Source organism: Prunus avium, chromosome 7 (genome assembly GCF_965620075.1).
Source record: "Prunus avium chromosome 7, drPruAviu1.hap1.1, whole genome shotgun sequence".
NCBI lineage: Eukaryota > Viridiplantae > Streptophyta > Magnoliopsida > Rosales > Rosaceae > Prunus > Prunus avium.
Window position 1 is genome coordinate 22209379 of NC_142290.1, and position 19857 is coordinate 22229235.

General features: G+C 38.6%; 1 pseudogene; it reads right to left on the reverse strand.

Moving 5' to 3' along the window:
• Window positions 1-12449: 12449 nt before the first annotated feature.
• On the reverse strand, window positions 12450-17212 carry LOC148293138 (receptor-like protein EIX2; annotated as a pseudogene).
• Window positions 17213-19857: the final 2645 nt, after the last annotated feature.

A 19857-nucleotide genomic window follows, 5' to 3' on the forward strand; every position in this document is an offset into this window, starting at 1 on the left:
CCTTCACGACTAGGTTTCCAAACTCCTCAATTCTCACAACCATTAGTAGGTGCGACGACCCCATTTGAGCTCCAATTCTCGGGTTTCTTAGTCTATTCTTTGTTCTCGCCTCCGGTGCCAAAGCGGCTCTTGATGACTGAACATGCTGAACCTTTGGTGGAGCTGTTGTTCCTATTTCGGTGCTCAAGTGGGCATTTGTTGGCTAAACCCGCTCGCCTAACATTCTTCTACACTCTTAAATAGTCACTCGGTCATTTATTGTGTATCGACATCCCTCGGGCCAATTCTCGGGTGAGAGCTCAGGGAGTAGAGGCAGATGTGAGAAGAAGTAAAAATGCATGAGTGTTTTGTGTGATGAGTGATAATAATCTTTTCACTTGATTGAGTACTCTCTTCCGTTATTTATATACATAGCGAGTAACTACTTTCACCCTTTATTATCATCACTCATAAATGATAGGATAAGTGATGCGGAATGAATGCACCTTTATAGAATAGCGAGAATGGAGAAAAATGCATAAGAAAAGAAGAAAGATAAAGAAGATGAAGAAAAAACGTGAGGCAGCCAATTCTAAGGGTTAGAGCTCAAGGAGTGGAGGCGGAAGTAAGAATAGGTAAAAATGCATGAGTGTTTTGTGTGATGTGTGATAATACTTTCTTCACTTGATTGAGTACTCTCTTCTGCTATATATATACACAGTGAGTAACTGCTTTTACCATTCATTAACATCATTCATGGATGATAGGATAAGTTTGCGGAATGGATGCACCTTGATAGAATAGCGAGAATGGAGAAAAATGCATAAGAAAAGAAGAATGATAAAGAAAATAAAGAAAAAACATGAGGTAGCCAATTCTAAGGGTGAGTGCTCAGGGAATGGAGGCGGAAATGAGAAGAGGTAAAAATGCACGAGTGTTTTCTGTGACGTGTGATAATAATTTCTTCACTTGATTGTGTACTCTCTTCCGCTATATGTACACACAGCAAATAACTACTTTTACCCTTCATTATCATCATTCATGGATGATAGAATAAGTGATGCGGAATGGATGCATCTTGATAGAAGAGCGACAATGGAGAAAAATGCATAAGAAAAGAAGTAGGAAAAAGAAGATAAAGAAAAAATGTGAGGTAGCCAATTCTAAGGGTGAGAGCTCAGGGAGTGGAGGCGGAATTGAGAAGAGGTAAAAATACATGAGTGTTTTGTGTGAGGTGTGATAATAATTTCTTCACTTGATCATGTTTCTCATGTGTGTTTTATTTCGATCAAGTTGGATGAATTCGGATAAGTAATATGTTGTAATATTGTACTGTATGTTTAATGATATATAAATATGAAGGAAACATGCATATAATGCTTAGGAAATGAACTTTAGCTATAACCTATACTACAAAAACCTTCTAAATGGCGGATTCATTTTGTTTATACTAGTTGAGCTAAACATTTTTCCTTTTAAACCAAGTATCTTAGCCTAGTCTCTTTGAACACAAATGGAAAAGGGAATAGATCTTTGCCCATGATGACCTTTTCTTGATTTCTCAAGAATGAACACCTTTGTTGGAAATGCCTTTTCTTTCTCTTGATTTTGACTCCTTCACCTTAAGACTCCAAGATTGAAGTACTCTACCTCACCACACCATGCCCCTAGAGATGAAGAGAAGGCAATCAAGAAGTATGGATGCTAGTCTACTTCTTGATTGGACCAATTTTTGGTTTATGGAAGATGAGATACAAAAATGATCACTCATCAACCAAAGTAGGAAACCAAAAACTCTAGCTAGGTTTCTCCAACACTTAGCTTATATAGGACAACACAAAAGGCAATTGGGTGGGTATTTGGGGCTCCATTTCGTCCATGGGTTGTGTCATCTTATGCCACTTATCCCTTGAGCCCAATAGCCTTTTGGGCTATTTTGTCCTTTTCCTTTTAAATCATATTTAAAAGCCCAATCCAATATTTCTATATATCAATATTAATTCCATAATTAATCTTTTAATTATAATTTAACTATTAAATTATAATTATAGTCTTACTTAATTGACCCGGTGGAACTATATCAACCATTGACTTGTGTCTACTCATTTCATTGCTCCTCATTTGTACTTCTAATCACATTCTTTGGGTGTGCATATTCGTAGGTTCCCTTTAGCAAGGTAGTGAGTTGACTCAACTCCTCAGAGATGATATACGAATTAAATTCCACAATTTAATTCTTCCTATTAATAAAGGTTAATTGAAACCTTTTAGGACATCCACAAACTATGGTTGTCACCTAGCAACAAGTCACGGTTATCCGAGCTAAATGAGACGTTGTGAAAAAACTTATTCAAATTGGAATGACCGTACAATTAAATCCTTCTCTTATGTCAATACTCCTTATTCACATTATTAGATCATAGAATCCAATTATCAATATCCTAATGTGAATCATTCCTTTTCCATAATTATCTTGGTAAGACTTGAAGACTTCTTCTTTCAAGTCTCATCCATTACTCTGCGCAGAGATTTGACCAATCATATCTTGGAGTATTCTCTCTCCTTTACTAAGAATAGAGATTCCTTGTTGTACATTCATTTGCTTCCATGACTCTATTGAGAATCCTGATAAGCACCTTTAAGCTATGCCTAATTCAGCATGACTATATAGTGCCCTAAAAGGTTAACAATATAGCCACAAAATATCTATGATGCCTTAGGTCTAAGGATTAGTTTGCACCATTGCAATTTATGAGTTCTAGCTTGACATGTGAGTAAAGACTTCCATACTGTAACTCATGTGTTGTATCGCGTTCAGTGTACTTGTTCTTCTACAAGCACCTACACACATATCGATGTGTCTCCACACTTAATGACTTGAGACCTTGCCATTTCCTACATATAAAGACGATACTGTGTGTACTGGTCTGTGCGAAATATTGACGCACAATCAATATTCCTATGACCAGGAACATATTCAGAATTTAGGGATGATGAGAAGTCTTTTTGCTTCTATAAAATTATTTTTTGTTTGCAGTTTTGTTTTTTACATAATTGATATCTACATTGTATTTTTGTTGCAGTTTCTGTTTTTATTTGCAATTTTTGTTTGAGTATGTGTTGAAATGAATTATATTTTTTAAATCGTTGATTGTTTATATAAACATTACAAAAACAAGTTTGGTGTAATGGTTTGTGAGTGAGCCCTCCCCCTTTGAGGGTCAAGGTTCGAGTCCTTTCAATGACACAAAACCTTTTCTTTTTTTAAAGGTGAATAAAGGGCAACAGAGTTGGTCCCCTGCAGACGGCGTCTGGCAACCACCGCATGGAGCCGGTAGGCGATGGGCGGCTGACAAGACTCACCCCGAATTCCTTGCAACCCGGGACAAATCCCGTGAAAGTTCCAGCGTCATCCTGATGTCGGGCCCACTTACAAAGAAACGAGACTTTCTGCCGAAATTTCGGCAGAGTCTCCCCTAAAAATTGGACAATTCCAAAGTTTCTCAACCTGTTAAAAACACAAATAAAACTCCCAACAGTTAGCATGGTTCAGAAATGATTAAACAGTTTACAACTAAGGCCTCTAGCCTCACAAATCAAACCCTAACAGGGCGATAACATAGCATATCTAAATGAGTTCAGGTTACAAACAGAAACAAAGTTCAATGGAAATAAAATGAATAATAGAGCCATACGGAGGCTCAGAGTTCGAAAGTAGGGATCTTTGCTCGGTCGCTCGATTCGAATATAGCTACTACCTGGGGGGCGCAAAACATAAAAGTGTGAGTGGACAAAAATAAAGTTTAGTTCACCGTTGAAACCAACATAATACAACCCCACCATTTAAAAAACAATGCCGAAAACCATATGCATTCAAAACCATCATAACCATATATATATATATATATATATATATATATATATATATATATATATATATATATATATATATATATATATAGTTTGGTCAAAACCATAACTAAATCCGAAATCCTACAATGAAACTTTATTACTCATCCCATCCAAACTTTTCCTTAAAATATCTAAACTAATCTCTCGAAACGAGTACCAGTTGGCACGGTGCGCGAGGAAGTATCCTCACCAAGAAACAAGAACGAATGAATATATATATAAGTAACATCACCTAGTTGTACCCGGGAAACAATCCAACCGTGGGATTGTTTAACTAGTCCACATGGAAGAATCCTCAATTGACCATGTGGCTATGGAACGAGCCGTCTAACTCGGACTAAGCTCACCAGCATGTACAGCAGAATCCACAATACTTGTACGCTTGTGACAAGTCCTACGCGCACAGACTACCCCGCTAAGGGTCTACGAAACACCCCGTCAAGGGTGCCCGGGTTCCAACGTATCCAAGTATCTCAAGTTCCAAATCCGAGGAGGTACTTAGGGTAGTGCTTATAGCACTTCAAACTGACATAACTATAATCTCATTTCTTTCCACATTCTCACATCAACACCCCACGTACCCCACACATAACCAAACATAGATAGAATTTTTCAAAAATCATATATATAAACTCCAGATACTCAAATATGCCAAAACCCAAATATAATGCAAATTCTTTATAAAAATTATAAAGTTCAACAATTAATAAAATAATAAACTCAATAAACCATTAAATTCATATGAAAGTTTTTCCATCACAAAACAATGATTTTTATTTGAAAACAAAGTCCACTCACAAATAGTCTCACGTTGCTTGACCCTGAGAGGGTTGCGCCTGCTGCGTACAAGTAGTCGGAGTACCTATTTCAGAACACGAGTACGAAATAAATATAAAACGCCTCGAACGAGAATTTTAAATTAAAATCCCAATTCCCCGGGTTTCAAGTATAAGCACGAGGAACGAGACCTCCTAAGGTTCAATTACGTGTTTCGAATGATGGGAAAGCCTCGGAAGACACTCGGTCAAGCGGGCAGTCAAACTTTCCAAATTGGGTCAACCGGGCCCACGGGACCCACGACCTCCGTTTTACAATCTGGAAGTTCCTATGAGTTCCAAAAGGTTTACTAAGCATGTCCTGTAAGTTTGGTCCGAATCGAACGGTTGGATTGCTCACGATGGTACGATCAGACGATTATCGTTTAACGCAAACTTTAAGTTAATGAATCGGAACATCCGGGGGTCCGATTCATGATCCGCGAAGTCCTACACGATCCTAGGGATGTCTAGATCAACATATATTGGAATGAAGTCGATCCAACGGTCCAAACATATCGAACCCAAATAACACCTAATATGCGATATCCGATCGAAGATCAGACGATAACCAAATTCAAACCCGAGCATACCGACATGCTAGGGACGACATGAGGATTATTTTAGAACCAAGAGACCGGCCACAAAGTGGCCCACGCGCCGCCCCATGTGTCAGCAACGCGTTGGTGCCCAAAGAGATTTCCGGCGATCGGAAAAACTCCAAAAATACCGGTCAAGACTCATACCTACATGATCAGGACATTGAGTGGAGCAACTTTTGTTCTTGGACCTACCCCAAAAAGTCACCGGAAGTGGCCGGAATCAGGGGCCGAAACTGGCCAAAACTTCCATTGGTTGAAATCGTTTCAAAACGCAGAAATTAATCCTAAAAAACCCAACCAGCAGCTAGAACAAATCTAGAGGATGAGAAAACATACCAAGTTCAAAGGATTTGGTTGCCAGAAACGTTCGAACCAGCTTCGTGAAGTTTTGAGAAAAATCGGCCACTTTTTCGTTTTTCAACGGCCTGGGCGACAGATCGCGGCTGGGATGGGGTGGGGCTAGAAGAGGGAGGAGAGGCAGTCCTTTTGGGACTGGTGCCTCCAACGATCGCGGCGGTGGCGACTGTAAAACCGTTGCTGCTGTGTGCACGGTTGGGGGGGGGGAGGGGGAAGGGGGAGGGGTCGCACAAGAGAGAGAGAGAGAGAAAGAGGGTTTTTCTGATTTTAATAAAACCCTTTTTGAAATAATTATGATTATGCCATTGAGTTTGTTTTGATCGTAACCTTTTCGTTACAACTCCGATTCGAGCCCACTACGTGTCACGACCCGATTCGAAAATAAAGAATATTCCCGAATCATGGTGTGAGTCATACCATAGTCATAAGAATAAAATCCTACAACCATGATATGATGAAAAATAGAGCCACAAATAATTACAAATTTACTTAACATTACAAAATCAGAGTCGCAGTAGTTTGTAGTTAGCTAAACACTAGGATCTTTAACAAACGGTTGACTCCTTACAAATATTAATTACACAAATCAACAATAAAAGCCCAGCAGCTTAGTTGAACCCGCTTCCTCAAACTTCTTCTTTAATCCTGCACAATGTATTAGGGTATGAGCATTCTAATGCCCAGTAGAGTACCGTCAAACCCCTCAAAGTCAGCTATCACAGTTAATCAAAGTGTCATGCATCAAACAACACAAGATATATGATAATTATGTAATCAGACTAGACAAATAAATTTGCATATGCGATGATGTCATGAACTCACTCCCTTCTAATCCCACTAATTCATATCCTAGGGCAACAAGCCTGCATATCCCATACCATGCGTTTTACCACTGTGGCTCCGAATACCCTAAAATATGAACTAGCGCCCATCCGTCCCTTAACCCATTTTTCTTTTGTTTACGAATTTCTCAACTTTCACTTATCATTAGAAGCTCTGCTCCCATCACCTCAATATATTCAAGCTCTGCTCCCGTCACCTGAATATATTCCACATTTTATTCAGATATATCTAAAGTCTTCTCCCACCCCTTAGATATATCTCAAACGACACACACACACTCCAAACACCACTATATTTCTTATGCATATGTAGTGCAACACAACCATCATTTATTTCTGCTGAATAATGCCACAGATAATAACAATAATATATCAAGCTTAATCACATGAATAATAATATTCACAAAACATCAAATAATATCCATCGAAAAACATCAATAATAATATTTACATAACATCAAATAACATTCACGGAAAAACATCAATAATAATGTTCACATAACATCAAATAATATTCATCGAGCAAAGCAACAATAATATTCACGTAACATCAAATAGTATTCACCGAGCAACGCAACAATATTATTCATATTTATAGTACTATATATAATCACCAAGATTAAAAGTGATAGAGTCTAATCATTGGGGAATCACAAAACCCTACCTCAAGTCCAGCTAGCTTAACCTTGTGCGGTTTCGTCCTCGAAAGTACGCAGAGTAGAACACCTAGTTAAGATAATTTACTGATTTAAAATTCATTGGAAATAAGGAAACAAATTTGAGTGTCCTACTAGTGCACGTAGACCTAAAACCCCACAAAACACTTGACAAGTTGTTTGACCCGATTGTTACTCCCTTAACCTCACATCCAAGCAAGCATAAAACCAAGCGTTAAGGAAAAACTAATCTATTCCCCTCCTATAATAGTTCTACTCTTTGGGATGTTTAAAATCAGGTGGTTCGGCTCTAGACTCATAAAGAAAATTTAAAACATCAATTTAAAACTAACATTTCAGTTTTGCTAAACATTTGGGTTGGAACACGTTAACTTTGAAAATTCACTAAATATTGAGTTCAAATCAAAATAATGTAAAACTTTCCAGATCACAACTAGACATAGAAACGTTAAAGATGTCAAAATTTGATAAAAATTAGGGTTAAGGAAGCATGTCAAAATAGAAACCAAAACAGACTAGGTTGCATAACGTTCCTTTTTTTTTTTTTCAGGTTTGTACACTTTATTTTGAAAAATCACCAAAATTACAATTTACAACCAAACTGGATAAAACTTTCCAGATCTGAAGAAAATACGAGAAAGTAAAACACACCAAAATTTCATGAAAATCCAAGTTTAGGAAGTTTTCAAACACTTACTTCAAAACATGGTATGCAGTAGAATCAAAACAATTCCAGCAGGATAGTCTCTACTTTGAAATTTCACCAAAAAAAATCAATTTAAATTCAAATGGCACAAAACCAACTTTGAAATAACCCTTGAGATATTCATTTTGATGTAACAAAATCCCAAAATGAAATTGGAACAAAAATCACATCGAAATAATCTAGAACTTCACAAAAATACCCTTTGAAAGATATATAAATACTTGAGGCATTCTAACCACACTTGGTTTAAAACTAGTACTCAAAGACACAATAAAAAGATGAGCTTCAAGCCTTCAAAGAATCATTTACTTGAGATGATAGTGGCTAATTTGAGCAATTTAATGATAAGGAACAAGCCATTTAAGAAAAGTACACATCTATAACAAGAAATTCAACATAATAACAAGTTTTGTTCACACCAATGTTTAGAGAGTTATAATGGTTACTTTTGGATGATCTTTGGATATGTTATAAAGGGGAGAATTTGGAGTAACTGTCATGAAGAAACCATAGTGTTTTGAGCTTTTGAAATGAGTGTTTTGGACTGAAAACGAGGGAAGGAACCAAGGTTGAAGACTATAAACAAGTTCCACTCTAAACGTTCCCAAGGTGGCTAGAGAAGTCCGATCAATCTGAAATGTTGATAAGTTATAATAGACAGCATTTCAAACAAGTTTGATGAAGGAACCAAAGTCATTTAGTACATGAAATCACAGCAACAAACTGAAACGGAGCATACTGCTGTGAAATCAGGAAATGGTAAACTTATTGTGATCATACCAACGTTTCAGAGCCTATACTAGTCAGATTGAGCTGAAATTTGAGTATGTTATAGGAATCACGTAAATGAACAACTTTTATGAAGAAAATTTTTCTCATTTGAGCTTCCGAAATTTGAGTTCTCGGCTGCTCCAAGGAAGTGACGAATTTTGGATTTTGAAGAGGAATAAAAGAAAAATGAGGATGAAGATAAGTGAATGAGGAAGAAAGGATGATACAATGAATGATGAGGATAAGAGTGAATTTATGATTGAAAAGCCATAGGATAGGTGAGTCATCAAGTTAGAAGAGAGTGTTGATACAATGAATGGGGAGGAAGAGCTTAATTAGGCTAGGTGAGTCACCATTTTTAGACTAGGTGACTCATCCACCAATAGATGAACAACTCATCCCAAATCAGATTTTTGAAGAGAAAGTAAGTGGGAAGGGGGGAAGAATGAAGGAGGGAAGAAATGCTTGGCTTACACGTTGCCTCCTTCTCTTTTTTTCTTTGCCTACAAGGGTATTTTGGTAATCTATCACACACCTAGGGGTAATTTGGTCATGTTTGTCCAACTTGAAATTAAACCCCACTTAATTTAATAATATCAATCCAAAATCTCTTGATAAAATACCCACAATCATTCTCCACCATTATATTATTTTTCACTAAAATATGAAAATCCACCTTGAATTTTTCGGGGTATTACACTACGTGTCTACGAACTCATCTCGGTACGGGTACGATCTATATAAAAGTACCAGTCACTTCCCCCAAAATCCTTCCGGATTAAAAAAGTGACCAAAATACCCCTACCCCCGAGGGCCAAATTGGAAATTCATATTTTATGAAATTAATTAAATTCACGAATGATTATATTTTGGGTCGGGATGTTACAGCGGCGGCGGTGGCTGGCCGGCTGGTGGAGGCAGTAGGTGATGGGCGGCGGCGGTGGTGGCCAGCCTGCGATGGTGGTAGCCGGCGATGGGTGGCGGCCTGCCGGCGGTGGCTGGTAGGCGGGTGGCGGCGGGTGGCTGGTGGTAGGCGGCCGCAGCAGCTGGCTAGCAGTGGTGGTTGGTCGAAGGGGGGATTGCTGGAGGTGGACATGTGGCATAGTGTACTTGCTTTAGAAGAAGTGGCGTTGTGTGTAATTTTGATATTTTTTTTAATTCTATTATTGTAAAATTAGGTACTACTTTTTGGTTTTTGGCCTTATGCTAATTAGATGAAATTGTATTCCTATTTTCCAAATTAGTAACTTATATTGTATTTTAAAACTAAAGCTCCCTTTATCTTGAGGGTGCCTACTGCATAATTATGGGCCTAAGATGGGGATATTTCTCAGATTTTGGTTGAGTGCATCTGATCATTCTCTCTTCTAATCATTCTTAATCACAACAGCAAAACAGTAAAACGCAATGCACCAAGTTAACTTTGTCTTGCAAGGAAATTCATGGAGAAAAAATAAATACCAAACTGATAAGAATATTACAATAACATTATGGTGTATAACTCAATTCATCATCGAAATCCGTTTTTATACCAATATAATGGGGTAGGGTAGGCTTCACAAATTTCTGCTAGCAACACCATTCAAGCAGCATCAAGATTGCAAGAATCACATAGACCATTTTATATCCCTTGTTAACGTATTTCAACCAGACCATGGTACAGTAAGGTCATAGAATAGATACTTTGCTACCATTAGCTCGAAATGACTCCCTTGTGATTCCACAATTGACTGGTTCGTTGCAAATTCCAGCCAAAAGCTGACACTCCAACAACGTCCCTTGAATTTGGCCATCTTCAGACCACTGCTTTTCACTGGATATACCTGATGGAAACTTATTTTCCGATGGTTTTCCAAAAGTCCTAGTATCTTGGAGCTTTTCTCCTGATAAAGGCTGGCCTTCTTCTGGCACATTCTTACATCTTGTCTCGGAAATGGTTTATGCTGTCATCTCTTTGTATAGTTAGAATCTTCACTTCTGCAATTTAAAACATACACGATTGTAAACACATCTCATAATCAACCCATAAAAAGTTAGTTTCTACTTATCCGCCATATGACAAGTAATAAGCAATGTCTCATGCAATTGGCTCCATCTGGAGAACCTTCAAGATAACCAAAAACAAAAAGTCACACCCTCCCTACTTCACATAATGTAGCAAACACAATAAGCATATCAAAACAGTAGGATGTAGTGCAATCACACTCCTTAACTTCTTTTATTTTTACATGTCATGACTTTTGATGAATTATTGCACAAGTGTTGAAATTAATGTACTAGTGTTGTTATTATTAATATGGAAATGTCTTTTTGTATAAATAGAAAAGCTAGTGCTGCGAGCAATATCCTCTCCCCTGTTTTTCTCTGTTTCTCTCCTTCTCCATTTCTATTGCTATTTTCTTGTGCTTATTAGGGTGAGATACTTTATAGCCTCTCCCCTAAGTGTGCTTTTGAAGAAAAGACCAATGTATAATACATCAATCATCAATTTCTCTTTTCTTCTGTTTTAATACAAGTATTTTCTTTCTTACACAAACTGTTGATGCTCTTTTTGGGAGGGTCAACTTAGGTAGGGAGTATTGGATCTTCAGCAGGGGAGAAGGTGAGGACCTTCAGTATTTGGAGAACCTGCAGAAGACAAAGAGGAAGAAGCAGTTGTCAAGCTTCGGACACCAGTGTGGTGCCTGCCGAAGGCACTTTGATGCTTAAGTCAGCTATCTGTGGTAATTTTGGTAGAGTAACAGTAAATGTGAGAAAATAGTTACCCTTTTTACTTGGGCACTGTTCCCTATTTATATGGAAGTGAGAATGGAAGTTTTGCACAAAGTTTCGATGTGGGACTTTGTGCAAACTGTCATGGAGGTGACACGTGTCATAGCTCTAGGTTCTGTAGCTGAGAGCTTCGGCAGGTGTTTTACCGCTTCAGAAGGGGGCCTTCCTTCGGTAGGTTGAGAAGGGGATGATGTCACTCGTCTTCTAAGGGCTTGCCTACTTGCTTGTTTTAGCGTATTTCCCTTCCTGAGTGTCGGTCGCTTGATGCCAAATACGCTTGGTTGATTATGGTATAAACACAGACAAAAGATAATGGCAAAGTGCCTTTCCCAGACTGACAACCCTTCATCTCTGGAATTGAATCACTTAACTCAAATTCCATTGTTTTATTCATAAGAGAAATACAGTAAAAGGCAATCCAGCATCTACATTTCCTACATTGAGGAAGAAAGAAAAAGATACTTGAATCATAGAACACCATAAGGTACACAAGAAGTCATATACCAAATACTTCATGGGAGAAGTTCCCATTAAGTTCTTACAAATAAGAGGACAACTTATTTACTAAAATGGTTCCTTTATTTCAGTGAGATCCCTTATTGTCACTCAAATACTCGAAAACTAGTACAAATAGCAGTCCTTCGTCACATCCATCTTCAACTACATGGAAGCATGTTGTCTCAAAGGTGCCTGGCCTAAAGACGAAGGTTAAACAACCCATAAGATGGAAAAAGATATATCACATATACTAAATTAGTCATAATGACTTTTGAGTCTAGGATTATAACCAGTGAACAAAAATCATGAATGCATGCACGTTCAATTTATATAGCAAAAGATAGAGAACATTCAAGTTTCCTTAGTTTTGATATTACTTATGTTATGTAATTTCTGCATGTATATTTAGGGTTAAGAACAGCTAAATGTGAGAAAGATAGTAGTAATTACCATTTATTTATTAAGCATCCTTTGCCTGATGATTGCTTCCTTCACGTGCAGCTAGTCGTTCAAAAAGGTCAAGAAATTGAAGTATGTGTATCTGCATGACCTGTTGAGTAGAAGAGCGCCATAAACTCCCCAAAATCCAACAACAAACCCAAGCCCCATGCTGATGTAATATCCTTGTGTTATGAGCCCATCTTGGCCCTCTTGATTCACCAACATAGGTTGTCCTGGACCTTTTTCCTCCTCAGAGCATGTCCTTGGGAGTGGTGCTCCACAAAGCAGAGGATTTCCACCATACGCATATTCCAAGCTTTGGAGCTAAGTGCCTATTGGAAATTTTCCAGACAAGTTGTTTTCTGACAAATTCAAGTAACTAATACGATATATCCGAGAAAGACTTGTTGGAATTTTGCCATTTATCTGGTTTCTTGATAAATCAAGAGAATCTAACTCTTGCAAATTTTCAATCCTTGAAGGTATTTGACTTGTTAATTGGTTTCTCGACATGTTTAAAGAAATCAAACCAACAAGATAAGTGATTTCACTAGGAATCTCCCCAATCAACTTATTGCTTAAGAGATCAATAGTCTTTAGAAGTCCTAGATTACTTTTAAATTCAGCTCTGAATCCTTTCCATATTAAAGATGCTTCATCATCATAACCCCTAAAAAAGAATCCTCCTAGAAAATCACTTGTAAAGGAATGTCGGATGGTTTGACTTGAACTTCCTTTTTGAATCAAAGTAATCAAACTGTTGAGACATTTGGGTATGGTTCCAGAGATGTTGTTCATCGACAAATCCAAAAGTTGAATATGAGTGAGATGGCATAATTGTGGCGGGATGCTTCCATAGAAGTTATTAGATTGAAGGATAAGGATAGCCAAATTCTGGAGACTTGCCCCTAACCATTCAGGTATTGATCCCGATAATTTATTTTCCGCAAGATTAAAAAGTGTCAAGTTTCTGCAATTCTTGAATTGTGAAGGCAACTCTCCCACAAATCTATTGTTATTTAGTCTTAGTGCTCGATACTAAACAAGTACCCCATTGTGGCAGGAATTTTTCCAGATAAAGAGTTATAGCTCAAATCAAGAAAGACTAATTTTTTAAAATGGATCCAGCAATCCGGAAGTTCTCCGAATATATGGCTGCTTGAGATATCAAGAAAAGTTAAATTACTATCATTGGTTGTGCCAAAAAAAGAAGCTGCTGCCACTGAAAATTTATTATTGGAAGGGATTGGACCCTCCAATTGGTTCCAACTCGTATTTAGCTCAGGTGGGAACTCCGATCTCAAATTTCCAAGTGTTCCTCTAATTTGATTATGGGAGAGATTCATAAAGATTAATTCATGTGACAAATCCAAAAACCAACTCGGAATGGTATCAATAATTCCATTATCAGAAATATCAAGAACTGAAACACTTTTCTAAGTTTGAAGCTATTTTTGGGAAAGACGGCCCCATCTTACAAGAACTCAATCTTATCAATTCCAACTGGAAGGGAGGAACCCAATCAAAATGGAAGTTTAAAACTAGAGAGTTAGAGGATAAATCCAAATCCGTTAATTTAAAGAGTTTCGAGAAATGGATTTCTGAAATCACTCCTTCCAAAGAATTCCCACCAAAACCATTAGCCTCCAACTTGGACATCTGTCCAATATTTTCAGGTATTCTTCCACTTAATTTATTGCCCGCGAGATACAAGTATTTCAATGATAAAAAGTTTGTGAGATCAGGCAGTGCACCCATAATGCTTTGATTATTAGTTACTTCCAAATACTCTAATGTGTTTTGAGCGCATTTAGACAACATGTCAATAATGTCTGAAAGTTGTCCACTATGGCTATTACCCGAAAGGTACAAGTGCCGCAGACTGCATAACTTCACAAAGGAACTTGGGATCCCTCCTTCAAGTCTGCTAACATAGACATTAAGATATGCAAGAGAGCTCATGTTTCCAAAATCATCAGGAATTGAGGAACCATTTAAATTGTTCCCAGATAGATCAAGATCAACAAGGTTGGTATGAGTACCGAACAACCATTAAAAGATTGAAGAGTTAAGATTGTTGTAGGCGAGATCGACAAGAACAAGAGATTTAGAAGAGGTCATGAGAGAAATGGAGGATATAATTGGAGGAAGATTACACCTCCGTAATATCAAGTTTCCTAGTTTAGGAACCATATTAACTGCTTCTAGCCATGACAAGACCCGCCCCAAATTCCTCGGAACTCGAGACGAATCCTGTGGAAATTTTGACATCACACCGATGCCGGGCCCACTTACTAAAAATCGAGCCTCTTTTCCAAATTAAGGGAAAAGAGCACGAGACTTTCTGCTGAAATTTCGGCAGAGTCTCCCCTGTAAATTGAACATTCCCCAAAAATTCCAACCTGCATAAAACACATTTTAAAACACCAACTGGCAGCATGCACAAGTTAAAAACATGAAATCACATAATAGGCCTCTGGCCTTCAGATAATTCAAAACCAAACCATTCATGATCTCAAACAATTATACGATTACTCCCAAAAATCATTAAACCGGATTCAAATCCATTAACCACATCAAAAATCCGATCACACATTCAGAATCGATCAAACCTTTTAAACGCAAATAATATTTCGCGGCTGCACCTGGTGAGACCCCAGGCTGCCTACGTACCCTTGGACAAGGGATCAAGCCACACGTAGCTCTCATCATCAATAGTCACAATTCCGATAATAGACAATTATTTACAACCGAACCAACTATACATTTCAGATCTATTACAATTCTAAATCCGATAAAAACACATTGAAACATTATCACTTTCTTCCCACTGCATCGTATTAAGAAGACATCACAGGCTTGGACTAACTCCGACGAGCCTGGGCAAAATAAATAATCCGAAAGGCTTGGACAAACTCCGACGGGCCTGGGCAAAATAAATCATCCGAAAGGCTTGGACAAACTCCGACAGGCCTGGGCAAAATAAATAATCTGAAAGGCTTGGACAAACTCCGACGGGCCTGGGCAAAATAAATCATCCGAAAGGCTTGGACAAACTCCGACGGGCCTGGGCAAAATAAATCAATCTCCGAAGGGCTTGGGCAAACTCCGACGGGCCTGGGCAAAATAAATCATCCGAAAGGCTTGGACAAATTCCGACGGGCCTGGGCAAAATAAATCATCCGAAAGGCTTGGACAAACTCCGACGGGCCTGGGCAAAATAAATCAATCTCCGAAGGGCTTGGGCAAACTCCGACGGGCCTGGGCAAAATAAATCATCCGAAAGGCTTGGACAAACTCCGACGGGCCTGGGCAAAATAAATAATCCGAAAGGCTTGGACAAACTCCGACGGGCCTGGGCAAAATAAATAATCCGAAAGGCTTGGACAAACTCCGACGGGCCTGGGCAAAATAAATCAATCTCCGAAGGGCTTGGGCAAACTCCGACGGGCCTGGGCAAAATAAATAATCCGAAAGGCTTGGACAAACTCCGACGGGCCTGGGCAAAATAAATTCTCAAACATAAAATTCATAACCGGGGAGGTACCTAAGGTAATGCTAATAACACTCAAATTTAACATTCTAAGTACCCCACACAAAATCAACAAGGATAGTACTTTCTCAAATATTATATATAAACTCAAGATACTCGAATATGTCAAACCCACATGTATCACAATTACTTTACAAAAATAAAGAATTCAACTATTAAATATAAACATAATTTAAATAAACTATTAAATTCAAAAGCATAAGATTTTCATCACAAAACCACAAAAATACTCTCAGACCCACATAAATCAAATGACGGTCAAGACTCGTCCAAAAGGGTCGTTCTAGTACTCCTTGAAGAGTGAAACTACCTCGGAAAACTCACGGTTAACCGAGGGTCAAACTGCCCAAACTTGGTCAACCGGGCCCGCGGGGCCCACGACCTCCATTTTACGATCCGAAAGTTCCTATGAGTTCTACAAGGTCTAGGATACACGTCCTGCAAGTTTGGTCCGGATTGGACGGTTAGATCGCTCGCGATCGCACGATCGCACGATCGGACGGTTATCGTAAAACACAAACTTTAACTATTTAAATTAGAACATCAGGGGCTCCGATTCCCGATCCGCAAATTCCTACACGATCCTAGGAATACCTAGATCAACATATATCAAATTGGAAGCGATCCAACGGTTCTAACATATCGAACCCGGATAACACACGATATGTAAAATCCGTTCGGGGTTCAAACGTTATCCGAATTGAGATCCGTAAAATCCTACGCGCTCGTGACAACCATGGGATCGCATTGGGACAAAAATGCCCCTCTGATACCGTGCCCACGCGCCGCCGCACGCGCCGGCAGCGCGTGGGTGTCCGAAGCGATAACTACTCGCCGGAAAAGCTTAACATCTTGACTCCAAACTCCTACCCTAGGTAATACACCTAATTTGGAGTCACTTTTGTTCTTGGGCATACCCCAAAAACTAACCGGAAGTGGCCGGAAATTCAACCCGAAGTCCGGCCAAACCTAAATTCGAAAATCGAACAAACTACGCTCAAAATTGATGCAATCCTACCCAACCAGCAGCTAGATCAGGAAAAATAGGTGGAAATCCATACCTTACACGCCCAATTTGGTGGAGAAATGAGGGAGAACGAGCAGCTGGAAATTCTGTCAAAAACCAGCGCGTTTTGGCTGTTTTCCGGCACGATTCCGGCGTCTCCAAGGGCGAGGTCTGGCCGGGAAAAGTAGAGGGAGGCAGCCCGATTCTTTTGGGTCTGATCTCGAGGCCAGCCGTGGCCTGTAGCGGCAGTGGTGGCTCCTTGGAGCCACCGGCTCTGTAGAAAAAAATGGGAGGGGGGAGGGCTGCTCGCGACCAGGAGAGAGAGAGAGTGAGAGAGAGAGAATTCTGGTTTTAAAACCAGTTTTTTCAAAATTACAATTTTGCCCCTTCATCAATTTTTCTCGTATCTCTCTCGTTATAACTCGGATTCGAGTCCGTTACGTGTCTACGGACTCGTTTCGACGTGCTCTACGCAATGGTATAACCGGAAGTCCCAAATTCCTCCCCGAACTTAAAATGACATTTTTGCCCCTTTTAAAAAATTAAGTAAATATTTATTATTTTCCAAAACCCTTAATTAATTCAAATCATTTTACTTTTATTGTTTATTTCAATTTATTTTCTCATCCAAATTTATTTTCTCTTAATTTAATTATTTTAATTCTTTTTCGAACCGGGATGTTACAAGCCAACCAACAACACCGGTGAGATTAGTATAATTGAGGTCGAAGTGTTTTAGACAAGAAAGATTAGAGAGCCAATTGAGGTTTTTTGCATGAATATTAGAGTGTCCTAAATCGAGGTACTGCAAGTGTGAGGTTTTCAAGTTGATATGGAATTTCATCTCCAAAATTTGCATAAGAGAGATCGAGGTATCTTAAATTGCTCAGAGATCCAATGAAATCTAGAATTTGGCTCCAACTGAAATTATTCCCACTAAGGTCCAAATGTTCCAAATGCTGCAACTCAAAGATTGGCGTAGGACTAATTTTACCTTGCAAAGATTGGCATCCAAGATCAAGCTCAACAACATGGCCAGTTTGGTTGCTGCAGTGGACTCCATACCATTCGCAGCAATCTTTGTTTTGGGCTTCTCTTCCCTAGGAAAGGAGGCGATCGCCATCGTCACACACGAGACCTTTTTTAAGTGCAAGGAGTGCTTGCCTTTCCCTCTCGCTGCATCCAATGCAAGGATTGTTCATGTGTAGTAAAAGCACCACAAGAAATGCATAGAAGACTCTGAAGCAGGTGTAGGGACTTCCTTTCTTTGGTCGTTTGGTTGTTAGCTTACATTGGATGGGGTCCTGAATATGGCAAAGAAGTTCTTTAATTATGTTTAGATTTAGACCATATGATGCACATTTTATGGGAGGAAATTTTGGATTTCATATTTCAAATTTCACTGCTTCAAACAGCAGAAACGCGATTAAGAAAAAAGTTAGCATGGGCTAGAGTACTTTCAGTTTAGGTTCCAATTTTCTTAGAAGGTTCCTAATCAACCACAAGACTACTCAACTCCAAAAATAGTAGTATATTGTGTATTGGTCAAAAAAGAGTGTTAATGACTGACGCCCAACTTTTCTAAGGTACTGTTTGCTTCCGACTCTCTTGTTTTCTGTAACTTGTGCCGTTGAATATTCTTTAACTTTTGAATCATGATATTTTATTTTGTATGTTCTGGCGTGGTTTCTCAGAACCTTTGGTTTGATGTCAGATTCATGCAGACGAGACTAAAAGCAGTCTCCAATTTGCAAGTAGAGCATTACGTGTCACAAACTGTGCTCGTGTCAACGAAGTATTTTGTTCAGTTTAATTTTTTAATTGTTTTTTGGGTTAATTTTAAATCTTCTCTTTGAGATTCGGCCTAGTGGACAGTTATTGGCTGTAAGATTGGTTCTTTTATGCCTACCATATGTTTTTAACTACTGAATTTGAACCTATTTCTTTTCTCATGGAAGATTTTAACAGATGCTACTCTTCTGAAGCGTCAAGAGAAAGAAATTGAGGAGCTTCGAGCCAAATTGCATGTTGGTTTTATTTTTATATCCAATGTTGTTATTCATTTATAATAATTATCAATTATAGACTGTATGTGAAGTATAAGCTTTTTATTATTCTGTGTTCAGGAATCTCATTCAGAACATTGGGCAGAGGAAATCCTCAATCTCTGCGAAATACACTACCGCAGATTTGACAATTTACACTTTATGGTTTCCTGTAACTAGAAGAAGTGTATTCTGGAATATGTATACTTGCTGTGCAGACTGAGTTAGAGAGGGAGCGCATAGTTTTGGAGTTGGAGGAAAAGAAAGCCCAAGCTGAAAGAGAGAAGATGGTGCAACAGAAAGCTAAGAAAATTGAAAATTTGAGCTCAATGGTTTTGTATTCAAATAGGGATGAGACTCATGATCACTTCAAGAAGGTTTGCAAGATGATAAATTAATTTTCATTACTTCTCTTCTTTGATTTTCAAATAAATGTTTTGTTTCTTATTTTTATTGTTTTGGAATTATGAGAGTAACTACTTCAAAGTTCAAGCTTCCATTATCTTTAGACAGAAAATATGTGCTTGGTCTTATTGTTTCCTTTCCAATCAGATAAGGTTTAGTTGATATCAATATACAAAGGGATTAGGGAAAGGTAATTTGGTATTAAAAACCAAAGCATTGTTGGGTAAGTGGGGTGGGGATTTCCTTTGGAAAGGGAATCTTTTTGGTATGCTGTGACCAGAAGCAAGTACGGAATCCAAAGGAAATGGATGAGATGCAAGACTGGCTGTGAGCGGGTCAAGTCTTAACCGTGGAAAGACAATTTTCACCATTCTTAAAGTGCTGTAAATTGGTGTTGGGTAGCAGAGAAAGGGTCAGGTTTGGGAGGCTAGTTGTACTTGGGACGATTGTGAGGATTGCATTGCATGCAAAGCTGA